Source organism: Phyllobates terribilis, unplaced genomic scaffold (genome assembly GCF_046119375.1).
Source record: "Phyllobates terribilis strain yellow unplaced genomic scaffold, ASM4611937v1 Scaffold_1__5_contigs__length_1240528914, whole genome shotgun sequence".
Taxonomy (NCBI): Eukaryota; Metazoa; Chordata; class Amphibia; order Anura; family Dendrobatidae; genus Phyllobates; species Phyllobates terribilis.
In genome coordinates, this window is record NW_027362761.1 from 99,964,017 (window position 1) to 99,991,612 (window position 27,596).

Genomic DNA, 27,596 nt, shown 5'->3' on the forward strand with positions numbered 1-27,596 from the left:
CACTATCAGCACTGTGACTCTCACTACCATCACTCCCACCATCCATTATACTGCCCTGGGGCCGCACTCTTCCCGTGGGGAGTCATACTACCCTAGCTGCACACCTCATCAGCCCCAGCGGTCTGCATGCAGCAGCGGTTCCTAATAACCGCAATTCACGGGTGGCGTAGTCGGACATAATCATCAGCACATAACGGACTACCACTGGCCTGACCACCCTGAGCCACGGGACCGGGTTGCCACTACTACTCCCATCGTTCCCCTACTGCCCGGATCCGAGTGCCCCACGGCCCAGGGGGCGAGTCAACATCAATGAAGAACAGAGTCCTAGAAGTGATAATTTGGCCCCCCATGAAGCCCCGATCTCAACATAATTGAGTCTGTCTGGGATTACATAAAGAGATGGAAGAATTTGCACAGCCTATATCCACAGATATGTGTTTAGTTCTCCTAAATGTATTGAACATCCTCCCTGCCGAGTTCCCTGAAAAACTGTGTGAAAGTATACATAGAAGAATTGATGCTTTGATGCTCTTTTGAAGGCAATGGGTGGTCACTAGTGATGACCGAATGCTAAAATGCTCGACTTGAACACTGAGTATAATGTAAGTCAATGGGAAACTCAAGCATATTTCAGGCAGACCCTCCCAGGTCTGGGGGCACTAAATCGCTGAAATGGATGGAAAGAGAGCTTAAATGGAATGGCAACAGCATGGGGAAGATGCCCGGACACATCTCTGATTCGCAGGTCGCTGCTGGGAACAATGTTATACGCCACTTCTACGGACTGACAATAAAAGTTATCTAACCGGAAATAAAATGGATTTCACAGAAAAAAGGTTAGGAATAGGGATGAGCGAGCATGTTCGCTACTGGTCGGTGCTTGCCCGAGCATCTCACTGCTCGACATATTCGGCGCTCACCGAGTATTTCCGGGGTTGCTCGGCGGGAGATCGGGTCTCCTCCCTGCATGTTTGGCGCTCTTTAGAGAGCCAATGAACATGCAGGGATTGCCTGCCACTCACTGAAATGCCGTAGCCATGTTGGTTTTGGCATTACAGTGATTGGCTGGCCGCACAGCGTCATCAGGTCTATATCAGACCTGGCGCCGTCATGCTCGTCACAGTCAATCCGGAATCAGACAGTGTAGGGAGAGGTGCTGCTGATGTAGGGAGCGATTGGCTTGTTTATAGTTAGTGTAGGTGTACTAAACTATATTAGAGACACATATCCATCTCAACAAACAGTCCTTCTGAGGACTAATCCATCTGCAGAGATATCAGGCAGGCAGTGTATATAGGCAGGCAGTGTATACAGGCAGGCAGGGTATATAGCAGACTGCAGTGCACATAGCACAAGAGGCTCCATTCCAGTTCTGCTTTCTGGTTCTGTTAGATATTTCTAGACAAAGGCCCAGGTCTCAGGGGCCAGGAATAATTTTTTTTTGGATCTTAATCCTCATTATTTGCTTAAAAAGCAATCCAGAGAACACCGTTTTTCTACACTATTTGCTTGTTGGCACTGCAGAATACAGCCAGGTCCTTTCCATATTACAGCGCTAAAAATCCAGCTATTTAAAACTATGTTTTCTCCGTCACACGGATCACATATACGTTTTCAGAAAATACTGCCATTTCTGGCCTCCATTAAAAAAAATTTTCAGTGTGTCAGCAAAGTTTTTGACACCGATTTGCTGTTCAAAATAGTTACCTACAGACAGCTATTTAAAACTGTGTTTTCTCTGTCACACGGATCACATATACGTTTTCATAAAATACTGCCATTTCGGATCTTCATTAAAAATTTGTTTCAGTGTGTCAGTGAAGCAATTGACACCAAATTGCTGTTCAAAATAGATTTAAAATGTTACTTGCGCTGGTAGCGTTAGGCTTAGGATATAGGGTTAAGAGACTGGAAAAGTGGTTTTAAAAAGAATTTTTAGGATACCCAAGTGGATTTAAAACCATACACTTTATTTAAAATTATTAAGACAATAAAACGTGAATAAGCGGGGAATAAAGGATATTTTAAAAGGTCCTTGGGAGCGTGAAAAGTTCTTGAGGGTAGGACCAAGTTGGCATCGGCAGCTCAAGAGGGTAGAAGTAGTTGGTAGATGCAGGTAATCTAGGTAGAGTTAGATGGGGAGAGAAAGGAGTTAGTGGGTTTGCATGTTCACACTCTTAGTGGTAGAGAGTAGAATTTACCTGTGATAAGGTTGACTGTTGAGTCAGTTCATAGGTGGTGATACTAAAACTTGATCGTGGTTGTGGTAGGGGTACCACGAACTAGAGGTAAAAAGGTGGGATAGGTATAGTTATAACCTGGTGGATGGCGAGCCTTGTTTTGTCAAGAAGTAGAGGAGCTTGTTTAAGATATGGTTAGTATAATGGGTATGCAAATGAGCTTTTATCTTTTGAGATGAATTGTTGGTGCCTGGAAGTTGGTCGTGGATTATGTCCAGAGTGGGACGTAACCTGTAGGATACTAAAAAACAATAGTTATAAGAATGTAGTTAAAGTTGGTGAGCGTAAGTTAAGGATGACGGAGTTGGATTACCTCTGGTCCATGTGGCTGGAGTGAGAGTAAAAAATGGAAGCTTGCCGCTCTCGTCAAGGGCTTGTAGTGTCTGTGATTTGTAGTCATGTGTCACCTCTGGATAGAGGTGGCAGTGGCTACAGGTGACGCTCAGACTGTGACAATTTACTGAGGCTGCTTGGGCTGACACTAGCTTCAGATGGCGTGGGTGTTATACCCAGTGGCACTGCACATTAAGTGTTAGGAGCTGTGGGACTCAAAACAGAGGTATCTGTCAAACAAAGGTATGACAATATTTGTCTTTAAGGTTAGTAACTCAGTATTTAATTGAACATGGAGCTCAGTATAGAGACTTACAACGAACCAGCATACAGGACCTCAACAGTGAACAGGATCTGCTCCTACAAATCCGCAACTGTAAGTCTCTATACTGAGCTCCATGTTCAATTAAATACTGAGTCACTCACCTTAAAGACAAATATTGTCATACCTCTGTTTGACAGATACCTCTGTTTTGAGTCCCACAGCTCCTAACGTGCCACTGGGTATAACACCCACGCCATCTGAAGCTAGTGTCAGCCCAAGCAGCCTCAGTAAATTGTCACAGTCTGAGCGTCACCTGTAGCCACTGCCACCTCTATCCAGAGGTGACACATGACTACAAATCACAGACACTACAAGCCCTTGACGAGAGCGGCAAGCTTCCATTTTTTACTCTCACTCCAGCCACATGAACCAGAGGTAATCCAACTCCGTCATCCTTAACTTACGCTCACCAACTTTAACTACATTCTTATAACTATTGTTTTTTAGTATCCTACAGGTTACGTCCCACTCAGGACATAATCCACGTCCAACTTCCAGGCACCAACAATTCATCTCAAAAGGTAAAAGCCCATTTGCATACCCATTATACTAACCATACCTTAAACAAGCTCCTCTACTTCTTGACAAAACAAGGCTCGCCATCCACCAGGTTATAACTATACCTATCCCACCTTTTTACCTCTAGTTCGTGGTACCCCTACCACAACCACGATCAAGTTTTAGTATCACCACCTATGAACTGACTAAACAGTCAACCTCATCACAGGTAAATTCTACTCTCTACCACTAAGAGTGTGAACATGCAAACCCACTAACTCCTTTCTCTCCCCATCTAACTCTACCTATATTACCTGCATCTACCAACTTCTTCTACCCTCTTGAGCTGCCGATGCCAACTTGGTCCTACCCTCAAGAACCTTTCATGCTCCCAAGGACCTTTTAAAATATCCTTTATTCCCCGCTTATTCACGTTTTATTGTCTTAATAATTTTAAATAAAGTGTATGGTTTTAAATCCACTTGGGTATCCTAAAAATTCTTTTTAAAACCACTTTTCCAGTCTCTTAACCCTATATCCTAAGCCTAATGCTACCAGCGCAAGTAACATTTTAAATCTATTTATTGGATATATCCAAACCAGACAACTGGTGGTAGGTTGTCTTTTCTTGCAGCAGGTACAGCATAAGGCCCACCTACCACTGCCTCTACTAATTATCTATCTTTGCAGTTCAAGATAGTTACCTACAGGCCAGGTATTTAAAACGGTGTTTTCTCCGTCACACGGATCACATATACGCTTTCAGAAAATACTACCATTTCTGGCCTCCATTAAAAATTTGTTTCAGTTTGTCAGTGAAGCAATTGACACAAGTTTGCTGTTCAAAATAGTTACCTACAGGTCAGGTATTTAAAACTGTGGTTTGTCCGTCACACGGATCACATAACAGTTCTCTCCAAATTCAGTCATTTGTTGTGAGTGTGGAAGATAATGTCCTCTATTTAAAATGGACAAGGCACATCGCAGGCGACGGGGAACTCGACGTGATGGTGATGATGGTGCATGCAGAGGCCGAGGCCGAGGCCGTGGTTAAGCTGAAATTGTGCCACAACAAACACCCACATCTTCTCGCTCAACCTTCCTGTCCCAATTAATAGGGGACCGCAGAACACCACTATTGAACACAGAGCAGTGTCAAAAGGTTATTGGTTGGATAGCTGAGAATGCTTCCAGTCACTTAGCCACCACCACCACCTTGTCTTCCACACGGTCAAGTCTCAGTAGCTGTGAGTCTGGTCCGCATATTCCTCACCCTGAACCTCCTTCCTCCAACCAGGCCGAGTGGCCAGAGACAACTGATCCCACACTTGGACACTCTGAAGAGCTGTTTACTTTCCCATTTATAGATTCAGGCCTCTCGTCTGGTCCACTTGAAGTGGGGCAAGAAAAGATCGCATATAGCAATGCCCAAATATTTGAGTAGCCACGGTCACACGAAGGCAACGGTGGGAAAGTGTCCCAAGAGGTGGATGATGATGAGACACAATTGCCAGAAAGTCAGGAGGAGGACCAGAGTGCTGAAGTGGAAGACGAGGTGGTGGATGATATAGTTACTGACCCAACCTGGCAGGAGGACATGTAGAGCAAGGACAGCAGCACACAGGAGGAGGGAGGCAGAGCACCCCAAAAGGCAGGAAGAAACAGTGTGGTGGCCGCAGAAAGAAGGCAGGCAACAGTTCCCCATAACACCAACACGTAGGAAGTTGCCAGTACAACTGTTAGGTCTTCCCGAGTCCCCAAAAAGGCCATTTGCACCACCTGCAGGCCAGCATCAGCAGGGGTGGCAAAACGACCAGCCTGACCACCACAAACATGATCAGGCACATGGTAACAAAGACTTTGTGGGCCGAACACCAGGGTCCAGGAACAGTGTCTGCACGTGGCACCATTGCTTCTTCCGCTATTGTGCATGCAAGCCAATCCCCTGTCCATGGTGCATGCGAAGATGCCTCCTGTCCTGTACCTGTCGTTGCACACTCTCAAGTAACAGCATCAGGAAGCATGTCCACGTCCTTGTACCAGTGCAGCGTTCAGTTGTCCATACCCCAGTCCTTGGAACGCAAGCGCAAATACGCAGCCAACACCCCACAGGCCACAACACTAAATTCCCACATTTCACGACTGCTTGCACTCGAAATGTTGCCTTTTAGGCTCATGGAGATGGAAGCATTCCGCAACCTGATGGTGGCGACCGTCCCTCTTTACTCGGTCCCCAGCCGCCACTATTTCTCCCGGTGTGCCGTCCCCGCATCACACAAGCTTGTGTCTCAAAGCATTAGCCGTGCTCTCTACAACGCAGTTACCAGGAAAGTCCACCTAACCAAGGACGAGTGGACAAGTGCTTGTGGGCAGAGATGGTACATCTCGCTGGCGGCACACTGGGTTAACATAGTGAAAGCCGGGAACCAGTCGGACCTTGGGACGGAACACGTCCTCCCAACGCAGAGGATTGAGGGCCCTAGGTCAATCAGGGTTGCCCCCACGGTCTACAGTTCCTGCACCTCATCCTCCTCAGCCTCTTCCTTCTCTTCAGCCTCCATCTCCGAAATGACCACATCAGTCACAAGCTGGAAGCACTGCAGCACTGCCTCGGCCAAGCGGCAACAGGCTATGCTGAAGCTAATAGCTGGAACCTGGTGGCGGCTCTGAGGCGAGGCGAGCTCACACACGTACCATGCCTGGCCCATGTGCTTAACCTCGTGGTTCAGCGGTTTCTCAAATCCTACCCGGAGCTGCCGGATCTGCTTGTTAAAGTACGCCGCCTGTGCCGAAAGTCAACTACAGCTTCCGCCGTCCTTGCCGTGTTTCATCAGCGTTTGTAGCTTCCGGCTGGTATGTGATGTCCCTACGAGTTCGAACTCTACACTGCAGATGTTGGGAAGGATTTGTGAGCAGAAGAGGGCAGTTGTTGAGTACCAGCATCAACAATGCCATCGGTATTCAGTTCAGACTCCACCCATAAGACCTCAGGAATGGACATGGATTTCAGACATATGTACCATCCTCCTAAACTTTGAGGATTCCACCAAGATGGTGAGCGGCGATGACACCATAATTAGCGTCACCATCCCGCTTCTCTGTCTTCTGCAAAGCTCTCTGCTCACAATCAAAGAGGATGCATTACAGGCAGAGCACGATGAGATGGAGCAAGGATCCATACAGGGTGATTGCACACAGCCCATCTTCATCTCATCCCAACGTGGATTGGGTGACAATGAGGAAGAGGAGGAAGAAGAACAGGATCTAGTTTCATGCGCTATAGACGCTACTACCTGCACAGCTGTCATAACGTCTGTTCAGCGTGGATGGCCAGAGGACAGAAAGAAGGAGGAGAGCATGGTCAGTCATCCTCTTGGTGAGGACACAGAAGTGTTGCCTGTTAGCAGTCTGGCACGCATGGCTGAGTTTATGTTATGCTGCCTTTCCCATGACCATTGCGTTCTCAAAATTTTGGGTGACAGTCATTACTGGTTGGTGACACTTCTAGACCCATGCTATAAGGAGAACTTTATATCTCTTATGCCTGAGTTGGACAGGTGTACAAAAATGGGGCAGTAACAGAAGGCCCTTGTTGCGGAACTATTAAGTAAATTCCCATCTGAAAACGCTGGCAGCAGAGGTCACAGTTCGTTGGACAACCAAGGAGTACAGCGAGAGAGACACAAATGCAATCCAGCGGTGGCAGGGGAACACTGTCAAAGTTCTGGGACAGTTTTTTGAGACCCTCCCATCGCACAGGCCCTGAGGCGTGGGGTACTCTCACAAGGAGTGCAAAGTTTGGGAAGAGAGTACCTTGCCGACCGTACCAATGTCATCCGTGATTCCTCTGTGCCTTTTAATTATTGGGCATCCAAGCTGGATACGTGGAATGAACTGGCTCTCTATGCCTTGGAGGTCCTGGGCTGCTCTGCCGCTAGCGTTTTATCAGAGCTGGTTTTTAGTGCCGCTGGTGGAATTATAACTGATAAGCCCATCCGCCTGTCAACTGAAAATGCTGACAGGCTGACGCTTATAAAAATGAACAAGGGCTGGATTGGGCCAGACTTCTCATTACCACCGAATGATAGCAGCGTAACATAAACTCAAATCCAGTGTCTTTTTTGGGACGTGTATTCCCATGCACATGGGTATATGCTTCCTGATTTTGGCTATTTGCTGTTGTCCTCCTCCTTCTCCTCATCCTCATCCTCCACCACCATATCACCAGGGTGACCATGGTCCGTGATGCAACACCCACATAATTTTTTTAAAGGGTGTTTATGAAGGCCGTAAAAAAAAAAATTATACAGTATGTTCATGTATACCCCCCAGGGGTAAATGTTTGTCAGCCCATACACTTAGTGCATGGGCATTCCAAGTATAGGAGACCCGCTCCTTTCTAATGGGAACATTTTTTTATGAGGCCCTCTAAGTCTCTTCCAAGGGGCATTGAAGTGCCCCCCAATTTTTGGCTGCCCTTGCATTCACTGCATAGGCCAACACTATGGGAAACCCTCTCCTTTCTAATGAGAATTTGTCGTTACTGTGGCCCTGCTCTATGTGTCTTTACATTTTTAGTGGGGTTTTTCCTAAAATTGGTCAGCCGTTGGACTCACTGCATACCCTATAACTGTATAGCAGACTCTCTCCTTTCTAATGGGAATTTATTGTTACTGTGGCCCTGCTCTATGTGTCTTTAAATTCTTAGTGGGGTTTTCCCTAAAATTGGTCAGCCGTTGGACTCACTGCATACCCTATAACTGTATAGCAGACCCTCTCCTTTCTAATGGGAACATGTCGTACTTGTTACTGTGGCCCTGCTCTATGTGTCTTTAAATTCTTAGTGGGGTTTTTCCTAAAATTGGTCAGCCGTTGGACTCACTGCATACCCTATAACTGTATAGCAGACCCTCTCCTTTCTAATGGGAACATGTCGTGCTTGTTACTGTGGCCCTGCTCTATGTGTCTTTAAATTCTTAGTGGGGTTTTTCCCAAATTTTGGCAGCCCTTGCAGTCACAGCATGGGCATTACCACTATAGGAGACCCGCTCCTTTATAATGGGAAATTTTTTTTTACTGAGACCCTCCTCTATGTCTCTTCAAAGGGGTATCGGGTTGTGTCCAAATTTTTGGCAGCCCTTGCAGTCACTGGATACGCAATAACAGTAAAGGAGACCCACTTGTTAATAATGGGAACAACAAAGCATAGCTGGCTGATGGCTCTCTAACAATAGCGAGGGCAGACTGCTGGCCTTTTCAGAATACTAAGGGCCATCTGATGGCCCTATAAAAATAGGCTTTATGACTTTCAGAGTCCCTGCATCATAAATAAAACAGGATGTGTCTGATGATGTGTCACGCAACACATTGCCAGATAAAGATGTAAAATATTAAAATGACATTTCCCGGTGAATGCATTTGTCTTAAAAAATAACGTAGAAAACCCCCAAAACAATAGGATCTTTCTTTAGTATAAAAAACAGCGTCACCAATTTAACCTCAATGTAATCACATTGTTCAGCTCCTGCACCTACTCCTCCATCTCCGAAATGACCACATCGGTCACAAGCTGACAGCACTGCAGCACTGCCTTGGCCAAGCGGCAACAGGCTGTGCAGAAGATAACATGCTTAATGCTTAAATGACAAACAGCCCAGCACTGCAGAGTTGTTGAAAGATGTAACACAGCAGCCTGATCTGTGGCTCTTACCACTGAACATACAGCCAGGCATGGTCGTGTGTGACAATCGGCGGAACCTGGTGACGGAGAAATGACAGCCGTAGTAGATACGGTTTCCCTCTATGCCAGTCCTTTCAGCAAGCTAAAGAATATGGCTGTGGTGAAATACAGCTACCACTGAGTAGCTGTTTCAGATTGAAAAACATTGTGCCCACCAGAGGATTTGATCCTGAGGGCTTACCTTTCTCCCCCACTCAAGAGCCCCATAGCAGCTGCAAAGTTAGCGCTATCATGAACTCTCCTGAGGTAGAAGCCAAGGCACACCAGAGGATTCTCTGGTGGGACCGTCCAACCCTGCCAAGAAGTAGTCCTGGCTAAGAAAAGTGTGGGGGAAGGTTCCCGGACACTCTATGGCTGCTTTTTTAATGTGGATCATACGTGCTTATGAATGTTATTTCTCAAACCGCATTGCAGATCAGGCCATTGCCCAACTCTGTAGTCATGAAATTAAATGTGCAAAGAAAGATGTGTGTGTGTCAAAGCACCACCGACAAGTGCGAGTTGATGTTGGACGGGCTGTCATTGCTTCTGCAACAAGCTGCATTAGAGGACTTCCTTGGAGAAATTACACCCAGAATAGATGCGGTTTCCCTCTATGCCAGTCCTTTCAAAAAGCTATATACAACTCAGCAAAAAAAGTTGTGGAGTGGCTCCGTACCGTCCCTGGTCACATTCACCTGGCCACGTGTTTGTGGTTAGGCAGTCCTTCCCAGTAAGTGCACTGGGGAGGGCACAGGTAATGTTGTGGGACCCGTGCTTGTGGAAGGCGGAGACGATACCAAGAGAAATAGTGGCGGCTGGGGACCGAGTTTGGACAAAGGTCCGCCGCCGGCATGAGGTTGTGAAAAGCTTCCGTCTCCACGAGCCTAAAAGGCCATATGTCAAGTGCAAGCAGCTGCCCAGAAATCTAGCAGTTTAGTATTGCGGCCTGTGGGTGGGTGGCTGGCTGCATACTTGCACTTGCATTCCAAGTAACAGAAAACTAAGCAGATGATGGCTTCTATCATCATCATGGCCTCACCTCGGCACTATGAACTCTCCTGAAGGAGAAGCCAGGGCCCACTGGAGGAGTCTCCGGTTTTCTGGTGGGTCTGTCCATTCCTGCCGAGAAGCAGCCCTGGCTAAGAAAAGTGTGGGGGAAGGTTCCCGGACACTGTGGCTTCTTTTCTAATGTGGATCGGACGAGCTTATACATGTTATTTCTCAAACCGCATTGCAGATCAGGCCATTGCCCAACTCTGTAGTCATGAAATTAAATGCGCAAAGAAAGATGTTTGTGTGTCAAAGCACCACCGACAAGTGCGAGTTGATGTTGGACGGGCTGCCATTGCTTCTGCAACAAGCTGCATTAGAGGACTTCCTGGGAGAAATGACACCCAGGGTAGATATGGTTCCCGCTATGCCAGTCCTTTCACCGAGCTACATACAACTCTCAGCAAAAAAAGCTGTGGACTGGATCCGTACCGTCCCTGGTCACATTCACCTGTACACGTGTTTGTGGTTAGACGGTCCTTCCCAGTAAGTGCACTGGGGGGGCACGGGTAATGCTTTTGGAAGGCAGAGGCGATACCGGGAGAAATAGTGGCGGCTGGGGACCGAGTATGGACACCCGGCCGCCACCGGCATGAGGTTATCAAAAGCTTCTGCCTCCTCGAGCCTAAAAGGCCACATTTCAAGTGAAAGCAGCTTTAGAGGAATTTCTGGGAGAAATGACAGCTGGGTAGATATGGTTTCCCAAGTCCTTTCACCAAAATAAAGAATATGGCTGTGGTGAAATGCAACTCAGCAAAAAAGCTATGGACTGGCTCCGTACCATCCCTGGCCACATTCACCTGTCCACGTGTTTGTGGCTTGGCGGTCCTTCCCAGTAAGTGCACTGGGGAGGGCACGGGTAATGTTGTGAGACCCGTGCTTGTGGAAGGCGGAGACGATACCGGGAAAAATAGTGGCGGGTGGGGACCGAGTATGGATACCCGGTCACCGCCGCCATAAGATTGTGGACAGCTTCCATCTCCACGAGCCTAAAAGGCCACATTTCAAGTGCAAGCAGCTGCCCAGAAATTAGGCAGTATAGTATTTCAGCCTGTGAGTGGGTGTGTGGGTGGCTGGCTGCATACTTGCGCTTGTATTCTAAGGAATGGGGTAGGGACAACTGAACGCTGCACTGGGACAAGGACATGGACGGTGATTGTTGCAAGTCTGCAGCGGCAGTTGCATGGTGGGAGGCATCTTCGCATGTGCCAAGGATCACTTATGATGGGCACACTTTAAGACAGTGACCTGGGAATCAGAAATGCTTCCAGAGGTCTTCCCCATGCTGTTCCCATGTCTTTTCACCACTGTATGCATGTGTCTGATGATGTGTCACACACCACATGGCCAAATAAGGTTGTAAAATGTTAAAATGACATTTCCCAGTGAATGCATTTGTCACAGTTGAAAACAATGCAAAAGTGAAAAAATGCATCAAAAACGCTACGTGTGAACATACCCCTAGGTGTGGAGGAGTATTTTTGGTTTTGGTTATTTATTTTGCCTTATATACAAGTCATTACCCTGGAAAGGATGTTCCTTAACATGTTTCCCAGGAAAATCCATTTTGGTTTCGTTTTTGTATGTTTTATTGTGAGTCTGTAAAAGTTGCGTAATACTCGGACAACGTTGTTGACTGCAGTGACTTTTGAGTCACAAATGCTTCCGGGGTCTTCCCCATGCTGTTTCCATGTCATTGGAGCACTGTTCCCATCGATTTGGGCAATTTTTAGGCCCTCTGCAGACCGCCAGGGGGAGCCGCCTATAAAATGATCGCGTTTCCCATAGACTTACATTGGGCTCATTGCTTGGGTCGAGCACCCGAGTATTCCAGTTTGCTCGACCCGAGCAACGAGTACCCGAGCATTTTAGTGCTCGCTCATCACTGGTTAGGAAACATTATTTCCAGTTTAATGACTTGAATATAAGGCAAATTAAAAAAAAGAGAAAAAGAAACACCCTCCTCCACCCCTTAGGCTATGTTCACACATATCGTTTTTGCTGCATTTTTGCATTCAATAACTCACCGACAGGGTTGGATGCGAACCCCCCCTCTTTTTTTTTCATTGTCCTGGCCACACCTAGTCCCATGGCCAAATTGTGCATTAACAGGTTAGTATGTACACTTATTCAATTTAGCTTAGAAGTTTAGACAGTAGTCTCTGTAGGTAGTTTACACGTAGTGATTACTGAGTCTCACATTACTTAGTCCGGGTGGGCACAAGCTTTTTCAACATTTTAACGTGGTCATATGTACATTTGCTAACTCTTATAATACTCTATAAACCATGCTTGTAACGAACTGGGGTCTGACCTAGTGTACTACGCTGCGATCTACGTAACACTGGTGAGACAGCGTCACATGGTCCAGGGCCACGATTTCAAGCGGTTGTCTTGTGATGATGGGTTGTAAGGGGGCTCTCTGGCTAATAGTTGTATGGCACAGAGGAATCAATGTGGGCATTGGTATTGCTTCAAATCAGGGCCTGGTCGCTGGGAGGCTCTAATTAAACTGTCCCAGACCTTTGATATTGTTCCTCTGACTCTGTTGGACCTGGTGTGTGTCTCCCTCCTCTCTACTCTTTGGTTGTCCAAAGAGCTCTGACCTCTGCCACCAGCATTGTCAGATGGGATTTTTTTTAACCAATTCTTCAACTGTGGCTTTCTGGTATTGCACCATTTTAGTAGCCCTCTCTGCTGCAGGAAGGAGAGAGAAGGTTCTACTTGTAGTGTGGGTCGAGAATGGCTAGCAATCGGTGGTGCCCAAAATGCGTATGACGTGAGGGTCACGTGAACGGCAGCACGACATAAAGTCTGCCATGTGCACCAGACTCCCAACACGCAAGACTTCCCTTTCCCCAACAGGAGTATGACTCTCCACCTCCTCCTTATCCTCCTCTTCAGGCAATCCACACTGAACAGATGAGAAGCTGGTGTTGGTAGTGCAGCGGCCATAAGGGCCTAGTGTACTCGGTAGCCGGGTCGGCAGTCTTTCAGGGAGGTTACAGTGGCAGTGGCCCATCTCCATAGCCCTGGCCGAGCAGATGAAGGGAGTATTTACAGGGGATTCGTAGTCTTTATGTGACGCCACCTGTGGTGTCTGGTCAGGGATATCCAGCGCTGCTGTGTGGACCCTGGGGGATAGATGGTATAGCAGCTGGGATGAAACACTTCCCACTGGTGAAGTGGGCCCCCAGGGATTGAGAAAGCTTATATGAAGGATGGCGGCGGGGGAAAGAGGGTGAAGAGAGCAGGGCGGCAGCAATGATGATAGTCGCGGTGGAAGCACAGCTGCGTGGAGGCACAGAAGAAGAAAACAGACACGAGGAATGCAGTCCGGTTGCATTTACTGTAGAGAAAGCTGTGGAGTCCGGGGCACTGGTCACTGGGTCCAGGAGGGTCCGGTCAGCCTGGAAGCAATAGGAGTCCACCCCGTCAGGTGGGTTTGGAGGCCTGCCTGCTGCACTTCTCTGTTGCGGGCCCCGCTGCCTGTGAGCTATCATGCTGTCCCTTTTCTTCACTCCTGCCCTAAGCTCCGCACTAGCAGGCGGTGCGAACCTATAACGGGTACTGCCGTCTTTGGTGCAGCTCCGGGCTCTAGTTATACCGCTGTGCTGCTGGGCCTCTGCTTGTGGCTAGTAAACTTGCAGTCTCCTGTCCCCCAAATTCGGTTGCCGGGACGTGCAATGCCCTTACAACCCAGGTCTCTAGCGTTCTCTGCTCCACTGCCTGGGGTGAGCTCTTCACTTGCTCTGCTCCCCAGAACTTTCTCCTTCTCTCCCTGCTGCTTTCTCCCCCTCTCCCTTCCCTCTCACACTCACCGACTAACTCCTCCCCCCAGCCGGAAAAGGCAGCTCCCCAAAATAGGGTGTAGAGCTTCCCCTTCAGGTCAAGGATCAGAACCTGTGTGTGCATGTGGGGTTTACCTGATGTGGGGAGCTCCTCCTGCTTCCAAGCGTAATATCACCTCCGGTGAAGGAGGCAACACTACTGTGGCAACCGGCCCATGGGGCGCCACATTCCCCCCTAGTGAAGCACAGTACGTCCCGGACTGTAAATACATAAGAGTGCAAGATAACAATGAACAATTTCTTCCCTTTTGGGGAGGCGCATTTCTTAAACTATACATTATTATCAAAAATGCAAAAAGTACAAAAAAAAATCAGAAAAATGCAAAACATAAACTATTCAATAAGGTGCACGTGATAACGCCTATCGGGGGTGTCACCTCACAGGTTTGTAGTGCAGCTCGATGGAAACCACCCCAAACCACCTCAACCTTCGTCCCTGGGCGTGGTTACAGGGCACAAAGACCATGGTTTGACCTGGTTCTTTGGCCACGCCAACGGTTTTTTGAGGTCAGGGTTGAATGTGACCCCCCCCCTTTTTTTCATTGTCCTGGCCACACCTAGTCCTATGGCCCAATTGTCCATTAACAGGTTAGTATGTACACTTATTCAATTTAGCTTAGAAGTTTAGACAGTAGTCTCTGTAGGTAGTTTGTGCGTAGTGATTACTTGGTCTCACATTACTTAGTCCGGGTGGGCACAAGCTTTTTCAACATTTTAACGTGGTCATATGTACATTTGCTAACTCTTATAATACTCTATAAACCATGCTTGTAACGAACTGGGGTCTGACCTAGTGTACTACGCTGCAATCTACGTAACACTGGTGGTTCTGTTGACCTTTCTTGATTTGAGGTGTCTACTGCAGGTGTGAGTAGGCTCACTGTGGACTACACTATGGTTAGTCTGACGTAGCACAGGTAGGTTTGGTAGTCTTCTACAACCTACTTGACTCACCATGGGCACGACAGATTCACCGCTAGCAGGGGGTAGATTCTCCTGATCCTCTGCTGATGAGGCATCTGTTTCTGGGGCAGACTGGTCTTCACGAGGAACCAAGGTCTCTGCTGTTTCTTGTGTAGTCATCGGTGAAAATGTCAAGACTTGTCCCTCCATTTCCTGGTTTACCTGAGTCCAAAACTGAGGAAATTCTCCTAATGTGGTGCGGACCTTACCTTCAACCTCTTCTATCTGTTGAGGAGTGTCTTGACCTCTACCTCGTTCACGCAGTTGATCTGGGCACACCTTCAGGTGGTCTCTAGATACAGTCGCAGAAGTTCTCCCTCCATCTTTAGTAATGTGGAAAACCTTACTGTTGTCAAAGTGAGAGGGCAAGATGATATATGAATCAGCCTCCCACTGGTCATCCAGCTTATGAGTTCTCCACTTTCTTTTCAGCACCTGTTCTCCTGGTGACAAGGGAGCAGCAGGGGCTTGCTAATTGTAATCTTTCTCTCGTTTCTGTCTGTCTCACAATAGACTCTCTTCCACGCACTGTTGGACTTTACGATACTGTAGCTGTCTTTCAGTGTCCCAGTCTGTGTCTGGCTGTACTGCTGCTGGTATTAGGACACCCATGTCCAGGTCGATGGGAAGTTTACCCGGTTTTGCCTGCATCAGGTAGGCTGGGGTACAGTTAGTCGAATTCACCGGAATGTGATTGTACAGGTCCACCAAGTCTGGTAACTTCTCGGGCCACCGGTTGCTCTCTTGCAGAGGTATGGTTTTCAACAAGTCAATCACCACCTGGTTCATCTTTACACACAGACCGTTGGTTTGCGGGTGATAAGGTGTTGTCTGAATTTTCTTACAGCCGTAAAGGTTGCAGAATTCTTGAAATATCTCTGCTTCAAAAGCTGTGCCTTGGTCTGTTAGGACTTGCTCAGGATAGCCATGAGGTAAACAGAAGTGCTCTTGAAAGGCTTTAGCAGATGTCCTCGTCATCTGGTCCTTGACTGGTACAACCACTAGGAAACGTGAGTAGTGGTCCACAATCGTTAAGGCGTAGGTATATCCCGACCAACTCGGAGACAGCTTCACATGGTCCAGGGCCACGATTTCAAGTGGTTGTCTTGTGATGATGGGTTGTAAGGGGGCTCTCTGGCTACCACGATCTCTTCATCTTAGATTGCATGGACCACACTCTAGACATCACCTCTCAATGGACCTTCTCATTCCCATCCATAAGAAACGCTCACGGATCAGGACTTCCAACTTCTTCCACCCGAAGTGTCCTGCCCTGTCGTGGTAAGCTTCCAGGACCATTGGCGCATCCTTCTTTGGAACCACTATCTGCCATACCAGCTCGTGCGTGTGGGAGTTGATGGTTCTTCTGCACAATTTACCTTCATAAAAGAACAACTTGGCTCTCTCCTTCCACAGCTGCAAGGCTTATGGTGGTGAATCCGGGCCTGGGGACGAATTGGCTTGGCTCAGCAGTTCTTTCACCATGCGAACAGCCGGGTCACTGTCCTGCGCTTCTGCCCATCCATGGTGGGGCAATGGGTTGAAAGAGACTTCTTGAATGGCCGACTGCTTGTTTTTCACACAATGGGAGCATTGGGAAGCACCCTGGCGGTGGAAGGCCGGCATCTCAATTTTTTCAAGGTCTTCCAAATCTTCTCCTGAGTCTGGTAAGTTCGGCATGCGAGACAAAGCATCGGCATTGGCGTTCTTGTTTCCCGCCTGATATTTGATCACAAACTCATAGTTAGACAGCCAAGCCATCCATCGTTGTTCTAGGGCACCAAGCTTTGCAGTCTCCAGGTGCGTCAGTGGGTTGCTATCCATGAAGACTGTAAATCTGGAGGAGGCGAGGTAGTGTTTGAACCTCTCAGTCACTGCCCAGACTATGGCCAGGAACTCCAGCTTGAAGGAACTGTAGTTGGTGGGGTTCCTTTCGGCAGGGTGAAGCTTCCTACTGGCATAGGCGATGACCCTCTCTTTGCCTTTCTGCATTTGAGACAACATGGCTCACAACCCAATGTTGCTGGCATCTGTGTACAGGATAAACGGCTGACTGTAGTCGGGGTAAGCCAGGATTTTGTCTCCCGTGAGAGCTATCTTCAAGCAGCTGAAGGATTCTTCCACCCTGTTGTCCCACTCAATCGGAGGGCTCTTGGTCTTCGCCTTTTTGGAGTGGCCCACAAAGAGGTCCTGAAGGGGAGTGGCTATTTTGGTAAAGCCCTTGATGAATCATCTGTAATAGCCAACCAACCCTAGAAATTGTCGTACCTCACGAATGGTAGTTGGCTTCTGCCAGTCCTTGATGATGGTGACCTTTTCCGGGTTTGGTGCCACGCCTTCTGAGCTCACAACATGGCCTAGGTATTGTACCTTGGGTTTCAGGAGATGATATTTGGACCGCTTCACCTTGAGACCAAAGTTGGATAGGGCTTTGAATACCTCGGCCAGGTGTGTCAAATGGTCTTCATAGGTTCTGGAATAGACAATGACATCGTCCAGGTATAACAGTACTGTTTTGAAGTTCTTATGCCCAAGGCAACACTCGATTAATCTCTGGAACGTTCAAGGGGTGTTGCACAGCCCGAATGGCATACAGTTGAACTCGCATAAGCCCATTGGTGTAGTGAATGTGGTCTTCTCCTTGTCTGCCTCTTCAATGGGAACCTGCCAGTACCCACTAGTGAGATCTAGGGTCGAGAAGCATTTAGCTGATTTCAGGGCAGCTAGCGACTCCTCGATGCGCGGCAAGGGATAGGCGTCTTTATGGGTGATGCGATTGATCTGCCTATAGTCGACGCACATACGCATGGTACCATCCTTCTTTTTGACTAGTACCAAGGGGGCTGCAACTATCCCTTATTACTCCTGCCTCTTTCATTTCTCGCAACATGCTCTTGGCACACTGGTAGTGAGCCAGAGGGACAGGACGGTATCTCTCTTTAATAGGGGGGTGGTCTCCCGTAGGGATATGGTGTTGGATCCCTTTTACTTGCCCAAAATCCAGGGGGTTCTTACTGAATACCCTTTCGTATTCCTGGACTACCCAGTAGACCCCATCTTTCTGATGTGAAGGGGTGGAATCAGTACCAATGTGCAGTTTTTGACACCAGTCCTCCAACCATCCTGAGGAGCCGTTGTCCTCCATCGTTTCAGACGGGTCCAAGGCTTCTACTGCTTGGATTGCATTATTACTAACAATAAAGAGATTGGCTACTGTAGAATACCTGGGTAAGTTGGCCTCTTTTTCCCCACAATTTAATACTCGTATGTGTACCCTCCCCTTTCTGACATTCACCATCTCTCGGGCTGTCAGGATAGTGGGTCTGCTTTCAGAGTAAACAGGCTATACCAAGGCCTGATAGTCTTGGCCTCTGATGCCCATGGCTGCCCTACACCATATCATCATTTCACTCTTGGGGGTATCACAATGGGGTACGGGTCACTCACCCTTACGCTGCCAATCTCTTCACCGGACAACTCTACCTGTTGTCTTTGCATGAGTGCTCTAATCTCTTTGTGCAGGACTCGTTGTCTGGAGTTGGTGGTTTCAGCTACCTGCTGTAACAACAAAATTATCTCACCAAGACAGTTTTCAATAATGTTTGTACCTAGGGTGATCATGGGATGGCATTCACATTTATCAATATCCGCAATTATCAAACCCTGCGATCCAAGTTCCACTCTCCCCACCTTAATGGTCACCTCTTTATACCCCACTTGAGGCAAGGGCTGACCTTTACTTGCTACTATAGTCAAGTCATCATCAGGGCGATGGGTAAGGTCAGTAGCGTTTGCAAAGGATATGAGGCATCGTGGTCACTTGGGAACCAGTGTCCAAGACAGCGTTTAATGGAATGCCATCAATCACGATGGGCAGGATCGGCCATCCCCCTACGTACTTGTCCCTCCAATTGTGTGGACCAGGTTGCTTTACTCCTGGGGGTCTGTCCAATGCCCCAGGGGTCGTTCATTTAATGGACACCACCTTGCGATGTGACCCACCTTGTCGCAGCGTCGGCAGATGGGCTGCCCGGTCGGCTCATAGCAGTCGGTGCCTCTTCGTTTGGTGGGGGTGGATGAGATCCTTTTCTGTCGTCACCACGGCAGGTCATCCGGATTCGAGGCCAGCTGGATCTTCTCTGTAGGGGAAGACACTTGCAGAGACTGCACTGTTTTTGCCAATGCAGCCACACTTCTGGTTAGTTCTTGTACCTGTAGGCGTAAGTCTGCAGAGGGTTCGTTACTCAGTGTCAGGGCATCAGCTTCAACAGGTTCCTGGGGCAAAGACACTGCCTCCTGGTGGTAGAGTATTGCTTGGCGTTTAGTGGGCGCGGTATCGCTAGGGGTCGTTTCTCATAGCACACAGATTGCCCTGTCCTTAAATTGAGCAAATTTAATGTCAGGGTTTTGTAAGGACATTATACGCAATTGAGTCTTATGCATCGTAGACAGCAGTCCTTCTATAAATTGCTCTGTTAATAGCCTGTCCTCCTCCTGCATGCTGTCAGGATCAATCTGCTTAATGGCTCACAGCGCCTCCAGGAGGTTGAGGGCATAGTCTCTCATATTGTCCTGCACCCTTTGCTTGCAGCCAAAGAACCGCATTTTTATTTCTGCCGTGGTGTGGGTATCAAAAGTGTCTTGTAGCTTTGTTAAGATGTGCTTGACTGTCCGTTTATCAGTGTCCGGCCAGGACTTGACTTCCCTCTGCGTGGCACCAGTTGAGCGATGCAACTCTCCTGAGTATTGTGATAACCAGGCCGCTCCTGGGATATATAGCATAGACAGTGGCATTATGGGGGCTGCGGCAGCACCCGCTGTTGGAGCTTCGCCTAAGTTGGGCATCTTTCTCCCCCCCTAGTTCACCCATCCCGGGGTAGGACTCACCGCTCTGGATGCTTATGTCATCGCACCTTGCACAGCCGGTCACCGAGACTGCTCTGCTGGTCACTGTACTGCTGGACTCTAGCTGCACAGCTTTTCACACTTGTATTGCATTCACAGGGCTGCAGCTGGGATCGTCAGATGGGTGGATGGAACACACAGCACAGGGCTGTAGCAGCTGGATGGATGGGATCACACAGCTCAGGGCTGCAGCAGCTGGATGGATGGATCACACAGCACAGGGCTGCAGCAGCTGGAAGGATGGGATCACACAGCCCTCTGCAGGGGGAGGCGACAATCTTCCCCTTTCAGTCTGATGCAAAGGGGAAGGCTGGCACCTTTCAGCCTGAGTGACAGACAACTCTGGTACAGTCTATGCAAGTGAGAGGGGTCTATTTTGGCGCCGTTTCCGAGGTTGCAATGCCCGTACAACCCAGGACTCTGGCGTCCTCTGCTCTGCTGCCTGGGGTGAGCTCTTCACTTGCTCTGCTCCCCAGAACTTTCTCCTTCTCCCCCTGCTGCTTTCTCCCCCTCTCCCTTCCCTCTCACACTCACCGACTAACTTCTCCCCCCAGCCAGAAAAGGCAGCTCCCCAAAATAGGGTGTAGAGCTCCCCATTCAGGTCAGGGATCAGAACCTGTGTGGGCATGTGAGGTTTACCTGACGTGGGGAGCTCCTCCTGCTTCCAAGCGTAATATCACCTTCGGTGAAGGAGGCAACACTACTGTGGCAACCGGCTCATGGGGAGCCACATTAGTACTCTCTGTAGCGCAGGTAACTATCTCTTGTTCCTCCTACTCATTATCACCCAATCCACGCTGAGAAGATGAGATGAGGCTGAGCAGGGTAGTATCACCATGTGCACTTTCTTCCTCCATCACCACCTAGTCCGCATGCAAAGCTTCCTGTTTAATTGTGATCAGAAAGCGTTTGAGTAGACACAGAAGTGGGATAGTTACGCTGATTATGTCATCATCGCCTCAAACCATTTTGGTTGATTCCTTGAAGTTTTGGAGAACTGTACAGATGTCAGACATCCAATACTTCTCGCTGGTTGTTATGTGTGGAGGCTGAGCGGACCGACGGGCATGTTGTAACTGGTATTCAACTACTGCCCTCTGTTGCTCTCAAAGTCTTACCAACATATACAATGTTGAGTCCAGCGAGTGGGCAGGTCGCAAACCAGTCGGTAAGGTGGCATAAGAAAGCGCTGCTGCCGCACAACCAGACCAGTTATGCGATTGAACTCACGATCACCATCATCCTTTTTGGCCACAAAAAAGGACCCTGCTCCAACCAGGGACTTAGAAGGGCGAATAAATCCATTTTTCCAATTTTCCTGAATATATTTCCTCATGGCTTGCCTCTTGGGTTCTGATAGGTTAAAAATTCTGCCCTTAGGTAATTTTTTCCCCGCAATGAGCTGGATGGAACAGTCATAAGTTCTTTGTGGAGGTTATTTCTGGGAGGGCTCTTCGGAGAACACCTGTTGTAACATTGCCACATACCTCGGGACCTGAAAGGTGGAACCTACTACCTTAGAAGGCTTGATATTAGAAAGTGATTGGCATTTGTAGGACCACTTAACAATATCCCTTGTTTGCCATTCAATAATAGGGTTATGAGTGCAAAGATAAGGGAGACCTAAGACCACAGCAGTAGAAAGATCGTGTAAAATAAAAAAGGATGCCGCTTCCTTATTCAGACAACCTGTGGTGATAGAAACTGGTTCTGTGGTGTGATACCCAATACTCTGGGCAAGGGGAGAATTGTCAAGAGAAGATAATGTTATAGAAGCATCCAAGGAGATAAGAGGAACCTTCAACTCCTTGGCCACGGCAGCATTTAAAAAACTTATCTCAGCTCTGCAATCAACAAAAGCATAACCCCCCCACAATCTTACCGCTAAACGTGATAACAATGAGTAAAAGTAATTTCTTTGCTAGGGGTACCTGACTGCCTAACTGGGGATCACCAAATCCAGTTAGGTGTCGTCATTTCCCACCGGCTCCAGACGTGGACATTCACGAACCAGATTGTGCGAGGAACCGCATAAAAGACTTTGTCACTGACTCCATCTTTGCTGCCTTGACTCTCGAGAGGCACCAACTCCAACAAGCTGCATGGGTTCTCCCTCAGCCTCAGAACCGGCAGAGAACTCTGCTCAAAGCACAATATTTCCCGACATCTCTCCCATCTTCTCCGATCAAGTCGCACAGCTAAAGTCATGGTGACCTCCAATGACCAGGGAGGAGAGTGGTGCACTAGCATGTCTTTAATATGTTCATTAAGCCCAGATAGGAAAGTACTATGAAGAGTGGTATCATTCCACCCAGTCTCTATGGCCCACCTACAAAACTGGGAGCAATAGTCCTCTGCAGTGAAGTCCCACTGACACAATACCTTAAGATGGGATTCAGCTAAAGCCATCCAATCCGGTTCATCATAAATCTGCCCCATAGTCTTAAAAAAATTCATCCACTGACGAGAGTATGGGTGAACCTGAGAGTAATGAAAATGCCCAAGACTGGCAATCCCCTCTAAGAAGGGAAATAACAAGACCCACCCGAGTACCTTCATTCTTGGAGGAAACAGGGCGAAGTTGGAAATATAATTTGCACCCCTACTTAAAACTATTAAACTGTTCCTGATCTCCCCCCAAAAAATCAGTATGGGGCACCTGTAGGTTCTATAGCAATGACCCCCGTTGCAGGACTGAGGTTAGAACTTGCCTGTGTCGGTTGGAGTCACCCCCAAAATTAAAGTGGAAAAACACACTACAGGCTGATCCAACTTTGATGTAATGTCTTTAAAACAAGTCAAAATGAGGCTCAGTATTGTGTGTGGCCTCCACATGCCTGTATGACCTCCCTACAACACCTGGGCATGCTCCTGATGAGGTTGCGGATAATCTCCTGTGGGATCTCCTCCCAGACCTGGACTAAAGCATCCGCCAACTCCTGGACAGTCTGTGGTGCAACGTGATGTTGGTGGATGGAGTGAGACATGATGTCCCAGATGTGCTCAATCGGATTCAGGTCTGGGGAACGGGCGAGCCAGTCCATATCTTCAATGCTTTCATCTTGCAGGAACTGCTGACACACTCCAGCCACATGAGGTTTGGCATTGTCCTGCATTAGGAGGAACCCAGGGCCAACCGCACCAGCATATGGTCTCACATGGGGTCTGAGAATCTCATCTCGGTACCTAATGGCAGTCAGGCTACCTCTGGCGAGCACATGGAGGGCTGTGCGGCCCTCCAAAGAAATGCCACCCCACGCCATTACTGACCCACTGCCAAACTGGTCATGCTGAAGGATGTTGCAGGCAGCAGATCGCTCTCCACGGCATTTCCAGACTCTGTCACATCTGTCACATGTGCTCAGTGTGAACCTGCTTTCATCTGTGAAGAGCACAGGGCGCCAGTGGCGACTTTGCCAATCCTGGTGTTCTGTGGCAAATGCCAAGCGTCCTGCACGGTGTTGGGCTGTGAGCACAACCTCCATCTGTGGACGTCGGGCCCCCATACCACCCTCATGGAGTTGGTTTCTAACCGTTTGTGCAGAGACATGCACATTTTTGGCCTGCTGGAGGTTATTTTGCAGGGCTCTGGCAGTGCTTTTCCTGTTCCTGCTTGCACAAAGGCGGAGGTACCGGTCCTGCTGCTGGGTTGTTGCCCTCCTACGGCCCCCTCCATGTCTCCTGGTGTACTGGCCTGTCTCCTGGCAGCGCCTCCAGCCTCTGGACACTACGATGACAGACACAGCAAACCTTCTTGCCACAGCTCGCATTGATGTGCCATCCTGGACGTGCTGCACTACCTGAGCAACTTCTGTGGATTGTACAGTCCGTCTCATGCTACCACGAGTGTGAAAGCATAACCAACATTCAAAAGTGACCAAAACATCAGCCAGAAAGCATTGGTACTGAGATGTGGTCTGTGGTCCCCACCTGCAGATCCACTCCTTTATTGAGTGTGTCTTGATAATTGCCAATAATTTGCATCTATTGTCTATTCCATTTGCACAACAGCATGTGAAATTGATTGTCAATCAGTGTTGCTTCCTAAGTGGACAGTTTGATTTCACAGAAGTTTGATTTACTTGGAGTTATATTCTGTTGTTTAAGTGTTCCCTTTATTTTTTTGAGCAGTGTATATATGGCTGTTTATTCTGTTATGCACTATGCAGAGGGACCCAGCAAAACTGACACCAAACCAGCAAAGGCACAGCCACAGACGCACTTGGCACAAGCTGCACAGCTAGGCAAGCCCTTGAGGGCCGGGAATACTCTTCACCTAGCGCCCAGTAAATGGAAAGGGGACTTTGGTAGAACCCTTCCCAGGCCCACTGTAGCCAAACAGCTGGTGTCTGATGACGCGCCTAGTGCCTAGTCAAGAACCAGGTGAGTACCTATGCAAGAACCCCAGGAGTCAAACCAGAAGAGAAAATGAGAAAATCCCTGACAAGATAGCAAGACTAATGCTAGCACCACTCACCACCAAGCACATAGGGAACTGCAATAAAGCGTAAAGGACTGAGCAGGGAGCAGAATTATATAACCCGCCTAATGATCAGGTGTTGATTACCTCCCAATCATCCCCAGACAGCCACTCACTGCTAGCTTCAACAACAGACTGGAAAAAATCCCACCATTGCTTAATGCCAGACAAAGCAGCATCCTGCATTGCCTGGCAACCAGGGAAGACAGCATCCCATCTTCCCCGGGCAGGGAAATCAGTGAGAGACACGGTGTCCCGCGTCCTCACACATCCCACAACACCAGAATGAGACGCGCCATAAGATTGGGACAGTTTCCCTGCATGCGTAGTAACTCTGCCCCCAGGGTCTGGACAATGGTGGCGCTTGTGACCGGAGTAGCGTAGCAATGGACCTGCTCCATTCCCAGATGAGAGCACAGAACCAATGCAAAAATGGTTTGAATTGAGAGCAGACATCATATCACGTTTGGAGAGCCCCTGATGTGTCTAAACAGTGGAAACCACTGACAAGTAGCCCTATTTTGGAAACTGGGCCCCGCATGGAATGTATCTAGGTGTGTGGTGAGCACCTTGAACCCCCATGTGCTTCACGGAAGTTTATAAGGTACAGGCGTGAAAAAAAAAAAATTCCCTCAAAAAATGTTTTTTTAGCCCCAAATTTTTTAATTTCACAAGCATACCAGGAGAAAATGCACAGTACAATTTTTTGTGCAATTTCTTCTGAGTACACCAATATCCTATATGTAGTTGAAAATTACTCTTGAGGCACAGTGCAAAACTCTGAAGGGAAGAAGCGTCATTTTGGAGTTCAGATTTTGCTGGAATGGTTTGAGGGTGCCATTTCACATTGGCAGAGCTTCTGAGGTACCATAACAGTAGAATACCCCCACAAGTGACCCCATTTTGCAAACTACATCTCCCAATGAATTCTTCTAGGGGTGCAGTAAGCATATTGACATCACATGTGCCTTACAGAAATTTAAACCTATGGGCGGTGAAGAAATAATAATTACATTTTTACCACTAAAATATTTTAGCCCCAAATTTTTAATTTTTAAAAGGGCTAGCAGGAAAAATGGACCTCTCAGTTTGTTGTGCAATTTCTCCCGATTGTGCCAATACCCTACATACAGTTGAAACCAGAAGTTTACATACACTACATAAAAAGACACATATGCATGTTTTTCTCAATATCTGACATGAAATCAGAATAAACCTTACCCGTTTTAGGTCAATTAGGATTACCATAACTTTTAATATTTGCTAAATGCCAGAATAAAAAGAGAGAGAATGTTTTAATGCATTGGTATTACTTACTGTAAAGTCAAAAGTTTACATACACTAAGATTACTATGCCTTTAAACAATTCTGGACTACCCAAATTATGTCATGTGTTTGGAAGCTTCTGAGTTAATTAGAGACACACCTGTGGATGTACTTGAAACACATTGCTTCTTTGTGTAGCATCATGTGAAAGTCTAAAGAAATCAGCCAAGATATCAGGAAGAGAATTGTGGACTTGCACAAGTCTGGCTCATCCTTGGGTACAATTTCAAGATACCTGAATGTGCCTTGTTCATCTGTACAAACAATTATATGCAAGTACAAACAAGATGGGAATGTCCAGCCATCATACAGCTCCGGAAGGAGACGGGTTCTGTATCCCAGAGATGAACGTGCCTTGGTCCGATGATGGCGGAAGCTGGTAAGATTGTGTCAATATCCACAGTGAAATGAGTATTGTATCATCATGGGCTGAAAGGCCACTCTGCCAGGAAGAAGCTATTACGCCAAAAGAAACATAAGAAAAACAGATTAATGTTTGCAAATGTACACAGGAACAAAGACCTTAATTTTTGGAGACATGTCCTGTGGTCTGATGAAACTAAAATTGAACTTTTTGGGCATAATGACCATCGTTGCATTTGGAGGAAAAAGGGAGAAGCTTGTAAGCCTAAGAACCCCATCCTAACTGTGAAACACGGGGGTGGCAGCATCATGTTGTGGGGTTGTTTTGCTGCAGGAGGCAAAATAGATGGCATTATGAGAAAAGAAGATTATGTGGCAATACTGAAGCAACATCTCAAGACATCAGCCAGAAATTTAAATCTTGCACGGAAATGAGTCTTCCAAATGGACAATGACCCAAAGCATACTGTCAAAATGGTAACAAAGTGGCTTAAGGATAAAAAGTCAATGTTTTGGAGTGTCCAACACAAAGCCCTAATCTCAATCCTATTGAAAATTTATGGGCAAAGCTGAAAAGGCAGGTGCGAGCAAGGCAACCTACAAACCTGGATCAGTTACACCAGTTTAAGTCAGGAGGAATGGGCCCAAATTCCGACCAACTATTGTGAGAAGCTTGTGGAAGGATATCCCAAACGTTTGACCCAAGTCATTCAGTTTAAGGGCAATGGTACCAAATACTAATGAAATGTATGTAAACTTTTGACTTTGCAGTAAGTAATAAAAATGCCTTAAAACATTCTCTCTCTCATTATTCTGGTATTTGGCAAATATTAAAAATTATGGTATTCCTAATTGACCTAAAGTGGGAAAGGTTTATTCTGATTTCATGTCAGATATTGAGAAAAACATGCATATGTGTCTTTTTTATATAGTGTATGTAAACTTCTGGCTTGAACTGTATAATCGGGAAATACTTTTCAGGCACAGTGAGAAACTCAGAAGGGAAGGAGCGCCATAATTTAGTGCAGGTATTACTATTATGGTTTGCGGGTGCCATGACCCACTGGAAGAGCCCCTGAGGTGCCAGAACAGCAGAATCCCCTCAAAAGTTACCCCATTTTACAAGCTACCCCTCTCAATGAATTCATCTAGGGATGCAGTGACACCACTGATGTGTCACAGAATTTTATACCATTGGGCAGTGAAGAAAAAATAATTACATTTTTACCACCAAAATTTTGTTTTAGCCCCAGATTTAAATTTCAGAAAAGGAATTGGGTAAAAATGGCACCGAAATTTGTCACATAATTTCTGCTGAACGTGGCAATACCCATATGTGGCTGTACAGTACTGCTTAGCCACATGGCGAGGCTCGGTCGGGACGCAGCACTATTTTGCCTCCTGGAGTGCAGATTTTCCTAGACTAGCTTGCGGATGCCATATACAGAGCCCCTAAATGCTAGAAGAGCAGAATACCCCCCCACAAGTGACCCCGTTTTGGAAATTATTCCCCTGCCAAACATATGGATGCTAAATG